The sequence below is a fragment of the Hippocampus bargibanti genome, linkage group LG13 (assembly GCF_051943395.1).
Source record: "Hippocampus bargibanti isolate YZ-2025 linkage group LG13, ASM5194339v1, whole genome shotgun sequence".
NCBI classification, from domain to species: Eukaryota; Metazoa; Chordata; class Actinopteri; order Syngnathiformes; family Syngnathidae; genus Hippocampus; species Hippocampus bargibanti.
The window spans coordinates 2687052-2704359 of NC_142746.1; the positions used below are offsets into that span (position 1 = coordinate 2687052).

At 45.4% G+C, this 17308-nt stretch overlaps 5 non-coding genes and 1 pseudogene across 5 annotated transcripts; all 6 read left to right on the forward strand.

Annotated features, from left to right (window-relative positions):
* The first annotated feature begins 951 nt into the window (after positions 1-951).
* On the forward strand, positions 952-1070 carry LOC148888971 (5S ribosomal RNA). Its single transcript, XR_016117048.1, has one exon. It is a non-coding gene; the product is annotated as a 5S ribosomal RNA (ribosomal RNA).
* Positions 1071-3757: 2687 nt separating this feature from the next.
* Positions 3758-3876, forward strand: LOC148888972 (5S ribosomal RNA). Its single transcript, XR_016117049.1, has one exon. It is a non-coding gene; the product is annotated as a 5S ribosomal RNA (ribosomal RNA).
* Positions 3877-6566: 2690 nt separating this feature from the next.
* On the forward strand, positions 6567-6685 carry LOC148888973 (5S ribosomal RNA). The gene has a single exon (XR_016117050.1). It is a non-coding gene; the product is annotated as a 5S ribosomal RNA (ribosomal RNA).
* Positions 6686-9375: 2690 nt separating this feature from the next.
* On the forward strand, positions 9376-9494 carry LOC148888974 (5S ribosomal RNA). The gene has a single exon (XR_016117073.1). It is a non-coding gene; the product is annotated as a 5S ribosomal RNA (ribosomal RNA).
* A 6140-nt stretch (positions 9495-15634) lies between these two features.
* On the forward strand, positions 15635-15753 carry LOC148888975 (5S ribosomal RNA). The gene has a single exon (XR_016117005.1). It is a non-coding gene; the product is annotated as a 5S ribosomal RNA (ribosomal RNA).
* A 1147-nt stretch (positions 15754-16900) lies between these two features.
* On the forward strand, positions 16901-17009 carry LOC148888976 (5S ribosomal RNA; annotated as a pseudogene).
* Positions 17010-17308: the final 299 nt, after the last annotated feature.

The window sequence follows — 17308 nt, forward strand, 5'->3', positions numbered from 1 at the left end:
TTGTTTAAAATATGAGCACTGTTTGTTTTTCCGATGCGATCCTTTGGCACAGTCTTAGACATGAGCAGACCTTTCAACCACGAGGCAGAACAATCCTAAAGGTCTGTTGAATCGTTGGTGGTCTACCCAATGATTTCTAGTCGCCCTCGTTCCCTCAGATCTTCTTCCTCCCTCCACCTCTGTGTGTCCCTCACTCCCCCGTCTCAGCAAGATGGGTGACAGACCCCTCAGCTGCTCTGCCCCCAATTTTTGGAAGTCACTTCCTCAGAACTTTCATAACATCGATTCTCTTACCACCTTCAAGTCCCATCTCAAACCCCAGCTATTTAAAATAGCATTTTCTGTGTGTAGCTCTCTCTCCTGTTTCTATTTATAATTGTATTTTATTTATTGCAATCTATTTGTGATTGTATTTTATTTATTATAGTACCTCTGCTTGTCCGTGACTGTAAAGTGTCCTTTAGAGCTTTGAAAGGCGCTTAAAATGTTATGTATAACTATGAATATTATGTGGTGAAATGGTTGATCACGAGATCAGTGTCGCTGTGTGATTACGTCAGCAGAGGGCGTCAAGGACCAGACGGAGAGTAATCATAATAATACATTTAATTTCTAAGCGCCTTTCAAAACTCTCAAGGCCACTTTACAGTCAGGGGATAAGAATGTTTTTTTGTGCGAGTGAACAGAGGCAACCATTTGCGCCAGCGTTCACTCTGCCCGGAATGAATGGACGAAACGGATTGCATTGGAAGTCAAAGAAAAGTTACCCACGTTAACGCATCAGCTGGACTCACATGCGCCTTATTTGACAACACGACACAAATAACACCTTCATCGATTCAAGCCTGTATTTGGAAAACCAAATAACCATCATCCGACAAGAACGAACACCATAAACAAAGACGCTCTCCCTGCAACACTATAAAGAGGGATTTTCTGGCACATTCCCTCGCTTACGGCCATACTACCCTGAGAACGCCCGATCTCGTCCGATCTCGGAAGCTAAGCAGGGTCGGGCCTGGTTAGTACTTGGATGGGAGACCGCCTGGGAATACCAGGTGCTGTAAGCTTTTTTTTTTTTTTTGCAGCCACCCCAAACACTGTGGGCCGAGAAATGGTCTCTCCCGTTCGCGATCCGATTTCACTTTTCATTTCACGATCACCCCCGACGCGATTTTAAACGGCTTCCCACACGTTGATTTTACTGTTGAGTCGCTGCGTGTAACGATATGGCTTTCCGGCAGAGGGAGCTGTCCGCATGGGGGACCGTCATGACAGTACTCGTACGCGAAGCAGAACTGGGCTTCTGCGTGCTGGACAGCTTCTTTTACTCCCCTTTCAAACCATCTATTTTCCTTTCGCTACAATTTTAACCTCATTGTCGTCAAATGAGCGGTAGCTAGCTTTAAGGTGCATATGTACTGCAGATTGAGGCCCACTAGTATTATCCCAGCGGTGTTGATAAAGTATTTTTTTTTTGAGAATTTGTTTAGTCTCCCCCATGTTTTGCTCTTTATAATTTTCATTTTTCCAATGTATTGAATAAACTACATTACTTTGTTTTTCATTTGACAGCCTATCTTTTGGATGTACTCATTTTTGCCTTCAGGTGTTTATCGGTTTGAAATAAGTAGGAATTTTGTGTTGCCAAAGGACTCTGTAGTTTTTCAGAAAGCCCTGCAATGTAAGGTAATGCTACTCCTCTCCTTTTTAGTATCTTCAGAATTTTGGGTTTCATTCCCTATCCTTTTCTTTTGACATTTGTTAAATGACCACTGAGGGCAACCACAGTTTGTGAGTGCTCTCCTGACATGTTTTCACTCCTTTTCGCTAATTTCGACGCTGGTTGGTATTAGCCCTATGCTGGAGGGTTCTGATAACTCATAGTTTGTGTTGTCGAGGGTGGTTTGATTCAAAAAGTAAGTATTGGTCAGTGTGTGTGGCCTTCCTAAAGATTTCTGCTTTTAGCGCTCTGTCCTCTTTTATAATTACTTTACACTCCAAAAAGGCTAGTTGGGTGTCTTTAATGTCCTCGCGAGTATATTTAATATTGATGTCTACCGAGTGCAGGTGATTTGTGAAGGATTGAATTTCTTCTTTTTTAATTATGACGAAAGTGCCCTCCACATATCTAAACCAGTGCCTCGGTTTTGTACCCGGGAAGGATGTGAGAGCCTGTTTCTCCATTTTTTTTCATGGCCAGATTGTCCATTATGGGTTAAACTGGTGAGCCCAAAGCACAACTATGAATTTGTTTGAATTTTTTTTCCCCGGAATTTAAAATACGTAAAATTCAGGCAAGTAATCACGTAATAAAGTAATCAGTGTAGGCTCAGGGTATAGTCCTCTGCTCTCCCCAACCTGAGAGATGTGACCTATCATAGCAGAAGTCTGGCACCGCCACCTCTAGACGTTAGGGATATACATATGGGGCCGAAACTACTAGCAAATTTTAGTTCGCTGATGAAGCCTCTTCGATGAGAAACGAAACGTCCGACACCTTCAAAGAACTACAGGTGACGGCTGAAGAAACCTTTTCATCAATGGACCACTCCTGTATGACTGAGAGCTGACAGAGACGTACAAGCAGGTTGGACTGAGGATCCCCCACCCCCTTTTTTTCTAGTACTTTCAGGCGCTGCTTTCGGGGTTGTTTAAAAAAAAGAGAGAACTGGTGTGGGTACGCAACGAATATTGAGATGTGCTTAGACATGCTGTTCTGTTTTGCCATACAATGTTCAGCCCGTTACAGAGCATAGAGTAAGATCAGTTAAGATGGCCGATCAAGTTATTGTTTTCGAATGGATTGTTTAAAATATGAGCACTGTTTGTTTTTCCGATGCGATCCTTTGGCACAGTCTTAGACATGAGCAGACCTTTCAACCACGAGGCAGAACAATCCTAAAGGTCTGTTGAATCGTTGGTGGTCTACCCAATGATTTCTAGTCGCCCTCGTTCCCTCAGATCTTCTTCCTCCCTCCACCTCTGTGTGTCCCTCACTCCCCCGTCTCAGCAAGATGGGTGACAGACCCCTCAGCTGCTCTGCCCCCAATTTTTGGAAGTCACTTCCTCAGAACTTTCATAACATCGATTCTCTTACCACCTTCAAGTCCCATCTCAAACCCCAGCTATTTAAAATAGCATTTTCTGTGTGTAGCTCTCTCTCCTGTTTCTATTTATAATTGTATTTTATTTATTGCAATCTATTTGTGATTGTATTTTATTTATTATAGTACCTCTGCTTGTCCGTGACTGTAAAGTGTCCTTTAGAGCTTTGAAAGGCGCTTAAAATGTTATGTATAACTATGAATATTATGTGGTGAAATGGTTGATCACGAGATCAGTGTCGCTGTGTGATTACGTCAGCAGAGGGCGTCAAGGACCAGACGGAGAGTAATCATAATAATACATTTAATTTCTAAGCGCCTTTCAAAACTCTCAAGGCCACTTTACAGTCAGGGGATAAGAATGTTTTTTTGTGCGAGTGAACAGAGGCAACCATTTGCGCCAGCGTTCACTCTGCCCGGAATGAATGGACGAAACGGATTGCATTGGAAGTCAAAGAAAAGTTACCCACGTTAACGCATCAGCTGGACTCACATGCGCCTTATTTGACAACACGACACAAATAACACCTTCATCGATTCAAGCCTGTATTTGGAAAACCAAATAACCATCATCCGACAAGAACGAACACCATAAACAAAGACGCTCTCCCTGCAACACTATAAAGAGGGATTTTCTGGCACATTCCCTCGCTTACGGCCATACTACCCTGAGAACGCCCGATCTCGTCCGATCTCGGAAGCTAAGCAGGGTCGGGCCTGGTTAGTACTTGGATGGGAGACCGCCTGGGAATACCAGGTGCTGTAAGCTTTTTTTTTTTTTTTTTTGCAGCCACCCCAAACACTGTGGGCCGAGAAATGGTCTCTCCCGTTCGCGATCCGATTTCACTTTTCATTTCACGATCACCCCCGACGCGATTTTAAACGGCTTCCCACACGTTGATTTTACTGTTGAGTCGCTGCGTGTAACGATATGGCTTTCCGGCAGAGGGAGCTGTCCGCATGGGGGACCGTCATGACAGTACTCGTACGCGAAGCAGAACTGGGCTTCTGCGTGCTGGACAGCTTCTTTTACTCCCCTTTCAAACCATCTATTTTCCTTTCGCTACAATTTTAACCTCATTGTCGTCAAATGAGCGGTAGCTAGCTTTAAGGTGCATATGTACTGCAGATTGAGGCCCACTAGTATTATCCCAGCGGTGTTGATAAAGTATTTTTTTTTTGAGAATTTGTTTAGTCTCCCTCATGTTTTGCTCTTTATAATTTTCATTTTTCCAATGTATTGAATAAACTACATTACTTTGTTTTTCATTTGACAGCCTATCTTTTGGATGTACTCATTTTTGCCTTCAGGCGTTTATCGGTTTGAAATAAGTAGGAATTTTGTGTTGCCAAAGGACTCTGTAGTTTTTCAGAAAGCCCTGCAATGTAAGGTAATGCTACTCCTCTCCTTTTTAGTATCTTCAGAATTTTGGGTTTCATTCCCTATCCGTTTCTTTTGACATTTGTTAAATGACCACTGAGGGCAACCACAGTTTGTGAGTGCTCTCCTGACATGTTTTCACTCCTTTTCGCTAATTTCGACGCTGGTTGGTATTAGCCCTATGCTGGAGGGTTCTGATAACTCATAGTTTGTGTTGTCGAGGGTGGTTTGATTCAAAAAGTAAGTATTGGTCAGTGTGTGTGGCCTTCCTAAAGATTTCTGCTTTTAGCGCTCTGTCCTCTTTTATAATTACTTTACACTCCAAAAAGGCTAGTTGGGTCTCTTTAATGTCCTCGCGAGTATATTTAATATTGATGTCTACCGAGTGCAGGTGATTTGTGAAGGATTGAATTTCTTCTTTTTTAATTATGACGAAAGTGCCCTCCACATATCTAAACCAGTGCCTCGGTTTTGTACCCGGGAAGGATGTGAGAGCCTGTTTCTCCATTTTTTTTCATGGCCAGATTGTCCATTATGGGTTAAACTGGTGAGCCCAAAGCACAACTATGAATTTGTTTGAATTTTTTTTCCCCGGAATTTAAAATACGTAAAATTCAGACAAGTAATCACGTAATAAAGTAATCAGTGTAGGCTCAGGGTATAGTCCTCTGCTTTCCCCAACCTGAGAGATGTGACCTATCATAGCAGAAGTCTGGCACCGCCACCTCTAGACGTTAGGGATATACATATGGGGCCGAAACTACTAGCAAATTTTAGTTAGCCGATGAAGCCTCTTCGATGAGAAACGAAACGTCCGACACCTTCAAAGAACTACAGGTGACGGCTGAAGAAACCTTTTCATCAATGGACCACTCCTGTATGACTGAGAGCTGACAGAGACGTACAAGCAGGTTGGACTGAGGATCCTCCACCCCCTTTTTTTCTAATACTTTCAGGCGCTGCTTTCGGGGTTGTTTAAAAAAAGAGAGAACTGGTGTGGGTACGCAACGAATATTGAGATGTGCTTAGACATGCTGTTCTGTTTTGCCATACAATGTTCAGCCCGTTACAGAGCATAGAGTAAGATCAGTTAAGATGGCCGATCAAGTTATTGTTTTCGAATGGATTGTTTAAAATATGAGCACTGTTTGTTTTTCCGATGCAATCCTTTGGCACAGTCTTAGACATGAGCAGACCTTTCAACCACGAGGCAGAATAATCCTAAAGGTCTGTTGAATCGTTGGTGGTCTACCCAATGATTTCTAGTCGCCCTCGTTCCCTCAGATCTTCTTCCTCCCTCCACCTCTGTGTGTCCCTCACTCCCCCGTCTCAGCAAGATGGGTGACAGACCCCTCAGCTGCTCTGCCCCCAATTTTTGGAAGTCACTTCCTCAGAACTTTCATAACATCGATTCTCTTACCACCTTCAAGTCCCATCTCAAAACCCAGCTATTTAAAATAGCATTTTCTGTGTGTAGCTCTCTCTCCTGTTTCTATTTATAATTGTATTTTATTTATTGCAATCTATTTGTGATTGTATTTTATTTATTATAGTACCTCTGCTTGTCCGTGACTGTAAAGTGTCCTTTAGAGCTTTGAAAGGCGCTTAAAATGTTATGTATAACTATGAATATTATGTGGTGAAATGGTTGATCACGAGATCAGTGTCGCTGTGTGATTACGTCAGCAGAGGGCGTCAAGGACCAGACGGAGAGTAATCATAATAATACATTTAATTTCTAAGCGCCTTTCAAAACTCTCAAGGCCACTTTACAGTCAGGGGATAAGAATGTTTTTTTTGTGCGAGTGAACAGAGGCAACCATTTGCGCCAGCGTTCACTCTGCCCGGAATGAATGGACGAAACGGATTGCATTGGAAGTCAAAGAAAAGTTACCCACGTTAACGCATCAGCTGGACTCACATGCGCCTTATTTGACAACACGACACAAATAACACCTTCATCGATTCAAGCCTGTATTTGGAAAACCAAATAACCATCATCCGACAAGAACGAACACCATAAACAAAGACGCTCTCCCTGCAACACTATAAAGAGGGATTTTCTGGCACATTCCCTCGCTTACGGCCATACTACCCTGAGAACGCCCGATCTCGTCCGATCTCGGAAGCTAAGCAGGGTCGGGCCTGGTTAGTACTTGGATGGGAGACCGCCTGGGAATACCAGGTGCTGTAAGCTTTTTTTTTTTTTTTTGCAGCCACCCCAAACACTGTGGGCCGAGAAATGGTCTCTCCCGTTCGCGATCCGATTTCACTTTTCATTTCACGATCACCCCCGACGCGATTTTAAACGGCTTCCCACACGTTGATTTTACTGTTGAGTCGCTGCGTGTAACGATATGGCTTTCCGGCAGAGGGAGCTGTCCGCATGGGGGACCGTCATGACAGTACTCGTACGCGAAGCAGAACTGGGCTTCTGCGTGCTGGACAGCTTCTTTTACTCCCCTTTCAAACCATCTATTTTCCTTTCGCTACAATTTTAACCTCATTGTCGTCAAATGAGCGGTAGCTAGCTTTAAGGTGCATATGTACTGCAGATTGAGGCCCACTAGTATTATCCCAGCGGTGTTGATAAAGTATTTTTTTTTTGAGAATTTGTTTAGTCTCCCTCATGTTTTGCTCTTTATAATTTTCATTTTTCCAATGTATTGAATAAACTACATTACTTTGTTTTTCATTTGACAGCCTATCTTTTGGATGTACTCATTTTTGCCTTCAGGCGTTTATCGGTTTGAAATAAGTAGGAATTTTGTGTTGCCAAAGGACTCTGTAGTTTTTCAGAAAGCCCTGCAATGTAAGGTAATGCTACTCCTCTCCTTTTTAGTATCTTCAGAATTTTGGGTTTCATTCCCTATCCGTTTCTTTTGACATTTGTTAAATGACCACTGAGGGCAACCACAGTTTGTGAGTGCTCTCCTGACATGTTTTCACTCCTTTTCGCTAATTTCGACGCTGGTTGGTATTAGCCCTATGCTGGAGGGTTCTGATAACTCATAGTTTGTGTTGTCGAGGGTGGTTTGATTCAAAAAGTAAGTATTGGTCAGTGTGTGTGGCCTTCCTAAAGATTTCTGCTTTTAGCGCTCTGTCCTCTTTTATAATTACTTTACACTCCAAAAAGGCTAGTTGGGTCTCTTTAATGTCCTCGCGAGTATATTTAATATTGATGTCTACCGAGTGCAGGTGATTTGTGAAGGATTGAATTTCTTCTTTTTTAATTATGACGAAAGTGCCCTCCACATATCTAAACCAGTGCCTCGGTTTTGTACCCGGGAAGGATGTGAGAGCCTGTTTCTCCATTTTTTTTCATGGCCAGATTGTCCATTATGGGTTAAACTGGTGAGCCCAAAGCACAACTATGAATTTGTTTGAATTTTTTTTCCCCGGAATTTAAAATACGTAAAATTCAGGCAAGTAATCACGTAATAAAGTAATCAGTGTAGGCTCAGGGTATAGTCCTCTGCTTTCCCCAACCTGAGAGATGTGACCTATCATAGCAGAAGTCTGGCACCGCCACCTCTAGACGTTAGGGATATACATATGGGGCCGAAACTACTAGCAAATTTTAGTTCGCTGACGAAGCCTCTTCGATGAGAAACGAAACGTCCGACACCTTCAAAGAACTACAGGTGACGGCTGAAGAAACCTTTTCATCAATGGACCACTCCTGTATGACTGAGAGCTGACAGAGACGTACAAGCAGGTTGGACTGAGGATCCCCCACCCCCTTTTTTTCTAATACTTTCAGGCGCTGCTTTCGGGGTTGTTTAAAAAAAAGAGAGAACTGGGGTGGATACGCAACGAATATTGAGATGTGCTTAGACATGCTGTTCTGTTTTGCCATACAATGTTCAGCCCGTTACAGAGCATAGAGTAAGATCAGTTAAGATGGCCGATCAAGTTATTGTTTTCGAATGGATTGTTTAAAATATGAGCACTGTTTGTTTTTCCGATGCGATCCTTTGTCACAGTCTTAGACATGAGCAGACCTTTCAACCATGAGGCAGAATAATCCTAAAGGTCTGTTGAATCGTTGGTGGTCTACCCAATGATTTCTAGTCACCCTCGTTCCCTCGGATCTTCTTCCTCCCTCCACCTCTGTGTTTCCCTCACTCCCCCGTCTCAGCAAGATGGGTGACAGACCCCTCAGCTGCTCTGCCCCCAATTTTTGGAAGTCACTTCCTCCGAACTTTCATAACATCGATTCTCTTACCACCTTCAAGTCCCATCTCAAAACCCAGCTATTTAAAATAGCATTTTCTGTGTGTAGCTCTCTCCTGTTTCTATTTATAATTGTATTTTATTTATTGCAATCTATTTGTGATTGTATTTTATTTATTATAGTACCTCTGCTTGTCCGTGACTGTAAAGTGTCCTTTAGAGCTTTGAAAGGCGCTTAAAATGTTATGTATAACTATGAATATTATGTGGTGAAATGGTTGATCACGAGATCAGTGTCGCTGTGTGATTACGTCAGCAGAGGGCGTCAAGGACCAGACGGAGAGTAATCATAATAATACATTTAATTTCTAAGCGCCTTTCAAAACTCTCAAGGCCACTTTACAGTCAGGGGATAAGAATGTTTTTTTGTGCGAGTGAACAGAGGCAACCATTCGCGCCAGCGTTCACTCTGCCCGGAATGAATGGACGAAACGGATTGCATTGGAAGTCAAAGAAAAGTTACCCACGAAAACGCATCAGCTGGACTCACATGCGCCTTATTTGACAACACGACACAAATAACACCTTCATCGATTCAAGCCTGTATTTGGAAAACCAAATAACCATCATCCGACAAGAACGAACACCATAAGCAAAGAAAGACGCTCTCCCTGCAACACTATAAAGACGGATTTTCTGGCACATTCCCTCACTTACGGCCATACTACCCTGAGAACGCCCGATCTCATCTGATCTCGGAAGCTAAGCAGGGTTGGGCCTGGTTAGTACTTGGATGGGAGACCACCTGGGAATACCAGGTGCTGTAAGCTTTTTTTTTGCAGCCACCCCAAACACTGTGGGCCGAGAAATGGTGTCTCCCGTTCGCGATCCGATTTCACTTTTCTTTTCACGATCACCCCCGACGCGATTTTAAACGGCTTCCCACACGTTGATTTTACTGTTGAGTCGTTGCGTGTAACGATATGGCTTTCCGGCAGAGGGAGCTGTCCGCATGGGGGACCGTCATGACAGTACTCGTACGCGAAGCAGAACTGGGCTTCTGCGTGCTGGACAGCTTCTTTTACTCCCCTTTCAAACCATCTATTTTCCTTTCGCTACAATTTTAACCTCATTGTCGTCAAATGAGCGGTAGCTAGCTTTAAGGTGCATATCAGAATCAGAATCAGAATCATCTTTATTGCCAAGTATGTAGAACACACAAGGAATTTGTTTCCGGTAGAACACGCTGCACTAGTATCGTTGTCAAAAAACTGCTAAGTGGCACTATACAGTTCCATTTAGGCTACTGTTGAAAGAGTTCAAAGAGTTAATGGCTTGGGGGAAGAAGCTGTTTAAATGTCTGCTGGATTTGGTGCGCATGGATCGGTAGCGCCTGCCTGAGGGGAGTAGCTGGAAAAGGTGGTGGGCAGGGTGCGGAGGGTCCAGTAGGATTTTCCGCGCCCTAGTTTGGATTCTCGCAGTGTGCAAGTCCTCGAGAGTGGGTAGGGTGGTGCCAATGATTTTTTCCGCCGTCCTAACTGTCCGTTGAAGTCGGATTTTGTCCATTTTTGTGGCGGCCCCGAACCAAACGGTGATGGAAGAACACAGGATGGATTCGATGACAGCCGTGTAGAAATGTTGCAGCACCTCCTGTGGCAGGCCATGCTTCTTTAGCAGCCTCAGGAAGTACATTATCTGTTGGGCCTTTTTCAGGATAGAGTTGGTGTTGACCTCCCACTTCATGTCCTGGGAGACTGTTATTCCCAGGAACTTGAAGGTCTCAACGGTTGACACCAGGCAGTTGGATTGTGTGAGGCGTAGCTGTGGTGATGGATGTTTCCTGAAGTCCACCATCATCTCAACTGTCTTGAGCGTGTTCAGCTCCAGGTTGTGACGGCTGCACCAGAGCTCCAGCTGCTCCACTTGTTGTGGGTACGCAGACTCGTCGCCGTCTTTGATGAGACCGATGACCGTGGTGTCGTCTGCGAACTTTATGAATTTGACAGCTGGGTGCGTTGAGGTGCAGTCGTTTGTGTAGAGAGAGAAGAGCAATGGAGAGAGGACGCATCCCTGCGGGGCTCCAGTGCTCGTGGTTCGTGTTGTGGATGATATATTTCCCAGTCTGACCTGTTGTGTCCGTCCTGTCAGGAAGCTGAGGGTCCACTGGCAGATCGTGGGGGACACACCAAGCTGGAGAAGTTTGGGGATGAGGAGTTCTGGGATGATGGTATTGAACGCAGAGCTGTAGTCCACAAACAGGATCCTTGCGTAGGTTCCTGTGTTGTCAAGGTGGTCGAGGCTGCCATCCGCGGCGCCATCTTATAGTTCCATGGTTATGTACTGCAGATTGAGGCCCACTAGTATTATCCCAGCGGTGTTGATAAAGTATTTTTTTTGGGAGAATTTGTTTAGTCTCCCTCATGTTTTGCTCTTTATAATTTTCATTTTTCCAATGTATTGAATAAACTACATTACTTTGTTTTTCATTTGACAGCCTATCTTTTGGATGTACTCATTTTTGCCTTCAGGTGTTTATCGGTTTGAAATAAGTAGGAATTTTGTGTTGCCAAAGGACTCTGTAGTTTTTCAGAAAGCCCTGCAATGTAAGGTAATGCTACTCCTCTCCTTTTTGGTATCTTCAGAATTTTGGGTTTCATTCCCTATCCTTTTCTTTTGACATTTGTTAAATGACCACTGAGGGCAACCACAGTTTGTGAGTGCTCTCCTGACATGTTTTCACTCCTTTTCTCTACTTTCGACGCTGGTTGGTATTAGCCCTATGCTGGAGGGTTCTGATAACTCATAGTTTGTGTTGTCGAGGGTGGTTTGATTCAAAAAGTAAGTATTGGTCAGTGTGTGTGGCCTTCCTAAAGATTTCTGCTTTTAGCGCTCTGTCCTCTTTTATAATTACTTTACACTCCAAAAAGGCTAGTTGGGTCTCTTTAATGTCCTCGCGAGTATATTTAATATTGATGTCTACCGAGTGCAGGTGATTTGTGAAGGATTGAATTTCTTCTTTTTTAATTATGACGAAAGTGCCCTCCACATATCTAAACCAGTGCCTCGGTTTTGTACCCGGGAAGGATGTGAGAGCCTGTTTCTCCATTTTTTTTCATGGCCAGATTGTCCATTATGGGTTAAACTGGTGAGCCCAAAGCACAACTATGAATTTGTTTGAATTTTTTTTCCCCGGAATTTAAAATACGTAAAATTCAGCCAAGTAATCACGTAATAAAGTAATCAGTATAGCCTCAGGGTATAGTCCTCTGCTCTCCCCAACCTGAGAGAAGTGACCTATCATAGCAGAAGTCTGGCATCGCCACCTCTAGACGTTAGGGATATACATATGGGGCCGAAACTACTAGCAAATTTTAGTTCGCTGACGAAGCCTCTTCGATGAGAAACGAAACGTCCGACACCTTCAAAGAACTACAGGTGACGGCTGAAGAAACCTTTTCATCAATGGACCACTCCTGTATGACTGAGAGCTGACAGAGACGTACAAGCAGGTTGGACTGAGGATCCCCCACCCCCTTTTTTTCTAATACTTTCAGGCGCTGCTTTCGGGGTTGTTTAAAAAAAGAGAGAACTGGGGTGGGTACGCAACGAATATTGAGATGTGCTTAGACATGCTGTTCTGTTTTGCCATACAATGTTCAGCCCGTTACAGAGCATAGAGTAAGATCAGTTAAGATGGCCGATCAAGTTATTGTTTTCGAATGGATTGTTTAAAATATGAGCACTGTTTGTTTTTCCGTTGCGATCCTTTGGCACAGTCTTAGACATGAGCAGCCCTTTCAACCACGAGGCAGAATAATCCTAAAGGTCTGTTGAATCGTTGGTGGTCTACCCAATGATTTCTAGTCCCCCTCGTTCCCTCAGATCTTCTTCCTCCCTCCACCTCTGTGTGTCCCTCACTCCCCCGTCTCAGCAAGATGGGTGACAGACCCCTCAGCTGCTCTGCCCCCAATTTTTGGAAGTCACTTCCTCCGAACTTTCATAACATCGATTCTCTTACCACCTTCAAGTCCCTGTTGTGTCCGGAGGAATGAGAGGAGGAGAGTTGCTTTGTCAACGTGTTTATTGTGCCACCATCTTAGTCTACCCGCGGTCGTGACGTCACCGCTGCTTTTCGACCTGTCGCAACATTCTGTAGCAGTGTGACATATGCTACATTTACCTCCCCCTCCCTGAAGGAACCAAAAACACTCTGTAACCAGGGAAACCGGGTAGACTGCCGCTTTCCCTGCTTAGCCGTGTGGGTTATTCTGCCACGCAATAGGCTAAGCACTGGCTAGGGTCTGAATATTCAAAATATGTGATAATTGTCCAAATTACCAAAGGGCAAAGGCGAACGCGAGCTGGCCGAGGTTCTGGCCCCACGGGCACGGCTGGTTCACGACGCTCTTCGAGGCGTCCCATCGGTGTTCTCTGATGTGTGACAGGACGTCAGTAGTCTTTGCTTGCGAAGTCGTTCGAGGGGGTCGGTGCCGCCACTCTCCTTAGGCGGCTGGCATGCCAACGCGACCCGTCAGCCAGACAGAAGGTGGTCAGTCCGAGTTGGGTGGTAATCTGGACTGGTGCTGTCCAGATTGAGTCCAAATTGTGAGAGCAGCTCGGCCGGCGAATGCGGACCCAGTCCGACACAGTCAGTGTGGGTTGCTTCGTCCGGCGCTTCTCGTTGGGCCCTCTGCTGGCTGAGGAAGAGTAGGGCAGGCCGTCTGCTTGGTTGGAGCTTTCTCCACCCCCGTTGGCCTGGGGGTGAATTGTGGCACCCGCATTGTCAGAGATGGAAAAGCCGAGTGCACAAAACAAGTCCAAGCCCAAGAGGTTGGCGCCATGACGGGATATTTGGAAGGTGAAAAGGGGGAGAGTCCTCGAGCCATAGCGCACTGTGAAGGTGGCAGTGCCCACCATACCAATCTTAGTTTGGCCATAGCCAAACAAGTCCTCAGCGTTGGCCTCGATCTGGAGATGAGGAAATAGCCGTCAAACTGTGGACACGTTCAACAGTGACCTGGAGGCTGCAGTGTCGAGCAGGAGTGGTAAGCTCACTCCATCCAGTTCCACTGTGCACCACTTGAATGGCTTGGCGCGCGAGCCCACGCAGTGGATGGTGGTTCGCCTCGGCTGGTCTGGTGAGCGGCGTGGCGGGTATGTTGACGTGGGAGCAGAGCGGCACATCCTGGCAAAGTGGTTCCTCCTTCCGCAGTGCTGGCATCTCTGTCCAATGGCTTTGCAAGTTGGCGCGCGTGTGGGGTGCCAGGCAGACCCACAGTTGGCACAAGGTCTGCGTGTGTTGGCCCGTTGATGTCTGACGACATTTATCTCGGTACGGTCGTAGGTGAAGGTGGGAGCAGAGCGGCACATCCTTGCAAAATGATTCATCTTCCCGCAGCGTTGGCATCGTTGTCCGGTGGCTCTGCAAGTGGGCGCACGTGTGGGATGTGAGGCTGACCCACAGTTGGCACAAGGCGTGCGTGCATCGGCCCCTTGACGTCTGGCCACATTTATCTCGGCACCGTCGTATGTAGCGGTGGAGTCGTAGGTGAAGGTGGCGTCTGGGAGTGGAGGGGATGGAGCAACAATCTGTGCCAACGCGGGAGAGTGTGAAGGTGTGGGTGGGTTCACGAACCGAGCCGTTAATTGTGCTGCGTTCTCCAATTGAAACGCCATTTCCACAGCCTTCGATAGTGGGAGGTCGTCAGGGTACAATAACAGTTTCTCCCGTAGTTTGGGATCAATCGTGTGCTCGGCGAGTTGATCCCTAATCATTTCCTCCTCCAAGCGGCCGAATTTACAGAGGCCCGCTAAACACCGCAAGTCGGCAACGTAGTGGTGTACCGACTCGCCTGTTCGTTGCCGTCGTTGACGGAAGGCAATCCGCCGGACAATCACGCCCTGAGGTGGGGCGAAATGTCGGGCCAATAATCCAATACACAATACACAATCCCCGTATGTCTTCGCGGGTCCAAGAGAGCGAAAAATGCGCTGCCCCTCACTACCTAAATTGTGTATTAGCATAGCCGTTCGGCGTGCTTCGCTTGCCTCGTTTAGTCCGGTCGCCGTCAGATACGTCGTAAACGAGTCATACCAGCGGGACCACGGGACTGGTGGCTCACCGGGGAGCGCGAGAAACGAGGGGAGGGGAGCTGTGTCCATCTTCGTCGCCAATGTTGTGTCCGGAGGAATGAGAGGAGGAGAGTTGCTTTGTCAACGTGTTTATTGTGCCACCATCTTAGTCTACCCGCGGTCGTGACGTCACTGCTGCTTTTCGACCTGTCGCAACATTCTGTAGCAGTGTGACATATGCTACAGTCCCATCTCAAAACCCAGCTATTTAAAATAGCATTTTCTGTTTGTAGCTCTCTCTCCTGTTTCTATTTATAATTGTTTTTTATTTATTGCAATCTATTTGTGATTGTATTTTATTTATTATAGTACATCTGCTTGTCCGTGACTGTTAAGTGTCCTTTAGAGCTTTGAAAGGCGCTTAAAATGTTATGTATAACTATGAATATTATGTGGTGAAATGGTTGATCACGAGATCAGTGTCGCTGTGTGATTACGTCAGCAGAGGGCGTCAAGGACCAGACGGAGAGTAATCATAATAATACATTTAATTTCTAAGCGCCTTTCAAAACTCTCAAGGCCACTTTACAGTCAGGGGATAAGAATGTTTTTTTTGTGCGAGTGAACAGAGGCAACCATTTGCGCCAGCATTCACTCTGCCCGGAATGAATGGACGAAACGGATTGCATGGGAAGTCAAAGAAAAGTTACCCACGTTAACGCATCAGCTGGACTCACATGCGCCTTATTTGACAACACGACACAAATAACACCTTCATCGATTCAAGCCTGTATTTGGAAAACCAAATAACCATCATCCGACAAGAACGAACACCATGAGCAAAGAAAGACGCTCTCCCTGCAACACTATAAAGAGGGATTTTCTGGCAGATTCCCTCGCTTACGGCCATACTACCCTGAGAACGCCTGATCTCGTCTGATCTCGGCAGCTAAGCAGGGTCGGGCCTGGTTAGTACTTGGATGGGAGACCGCCTGGGAATACCAGGTGCTGTAAGCTTTTTTTTTTTTGCAGCCACCCCAAACACTGTGGGCCGAGAAATGGTCTCTCCCGTTCGCGATCCGATTTCACTTTTCATTTCACGATCACCCCCGACGCGATTTTAAACGGCTTCCCACACGTTGATTTTACTCTTGAGTCGCTGCGTGTAACGATATGGCTTTCCGGCAGAGGGAGCTGTCCGCATGGGGGACCATCATGACGGTACTCGTATGTGAAGCAGAACTGGGCTTCTGCGTTCTGGACAGCTTCTTATACTCCCCTTTCAAACCATCTATTTTCCTTTCGCTACAATTTTAACCTCATTGTCGTCAAATGAGCGGTAGCTAGCTTTAAGGTGCATATGTACTGCAGATTGAGGCCCACTAGTATTATCCCAGCGGTGTTGATAAAGTATTTTTTTTTTGAGAATTTGTTTAGTCTCCCCCATGTTTTGCTCTTTATAATGTTCATTTTTCCAATGTATTGAATGAACTACATTACTTTGTTTTTCATTTGACAGCCTATCTTTTGGATGTACTCATTTTTGCCTTCAAGTGTTTATCGGTTTGAAATAAGTAGGAATTTTGTGTTGCCAAAGGACTCTGTAGTTTTTCAGACAGCCCTGCAATGTAAGGTAACGCTACTCCTCTCCTTTTAGTATCTTCAGCATTTTGGGTTTAATTCCCTATCCTTTTCTTTTGACATTTATTATGATTACTGTCCGTCTGGTCCTTGACGCCCTCTGCTGACGTAATCACACAGCGACACTGATCTCGTGATCAACCATTTCACCACATAATATTCATAGTTATACATAACATTTTAAGCGCCTTTCAAAGCTCTAAAGGCCACTTTACAGTCACGGGATAAGAACGTTTTTTTGTTCGAGTGAACAGAGGCAACCATTCGCGCCAGCGTTCACTCTACCCGGAATGAATGGACGAAACGGATTGCATTGGAAGTCAAAGAAAAGTTACCCACGTTAACGCATCAGCTGGACTCACATGCGCCTTATTTGACAACACGACACAAATAACACCTTCATCGATTCAAGCCTGTATTTGGAAAACCAAATAACTATCATCCGACAAGAACGAACACCATGAGCAAAGAAAGACGCTCTCCCTGCAACACTATAAAGAGGGATTTTCTGGCACATTCCCTCGCTTACGGCCATACTACCCTGAGAACGCCTGATCTCGGAAACTAAGCAGGGTTGGGCCTGGTTAATACTTGGATGGGAGACCGCCTGGAAATACCAGGTGCTGTAAGCTTTTTTTTTTTTTTGCAGCCACCCCAAACTCCGTGGGCCGAGAAATGGTCTCTCCCGTTCGCGATTCGATTTCACTTTTCATTTCACGATCACCCCCGACGCGATTTTAAACGGCTTCCCACACGTTGATTTTACTCTTGAGTCGCTGCGTGTAACGATATGGCTTTCCGGCAGAGGGAGCTGTCCGCATGGGGGACCGTCATGACAGTACTCGTACGCGAAGCAGAACTGGGCTTCTGCGTGCTGGACAGCTTCTTTTACTCCCCTTTCAAACCATCTATTTTCCTTTCGCTACAATTT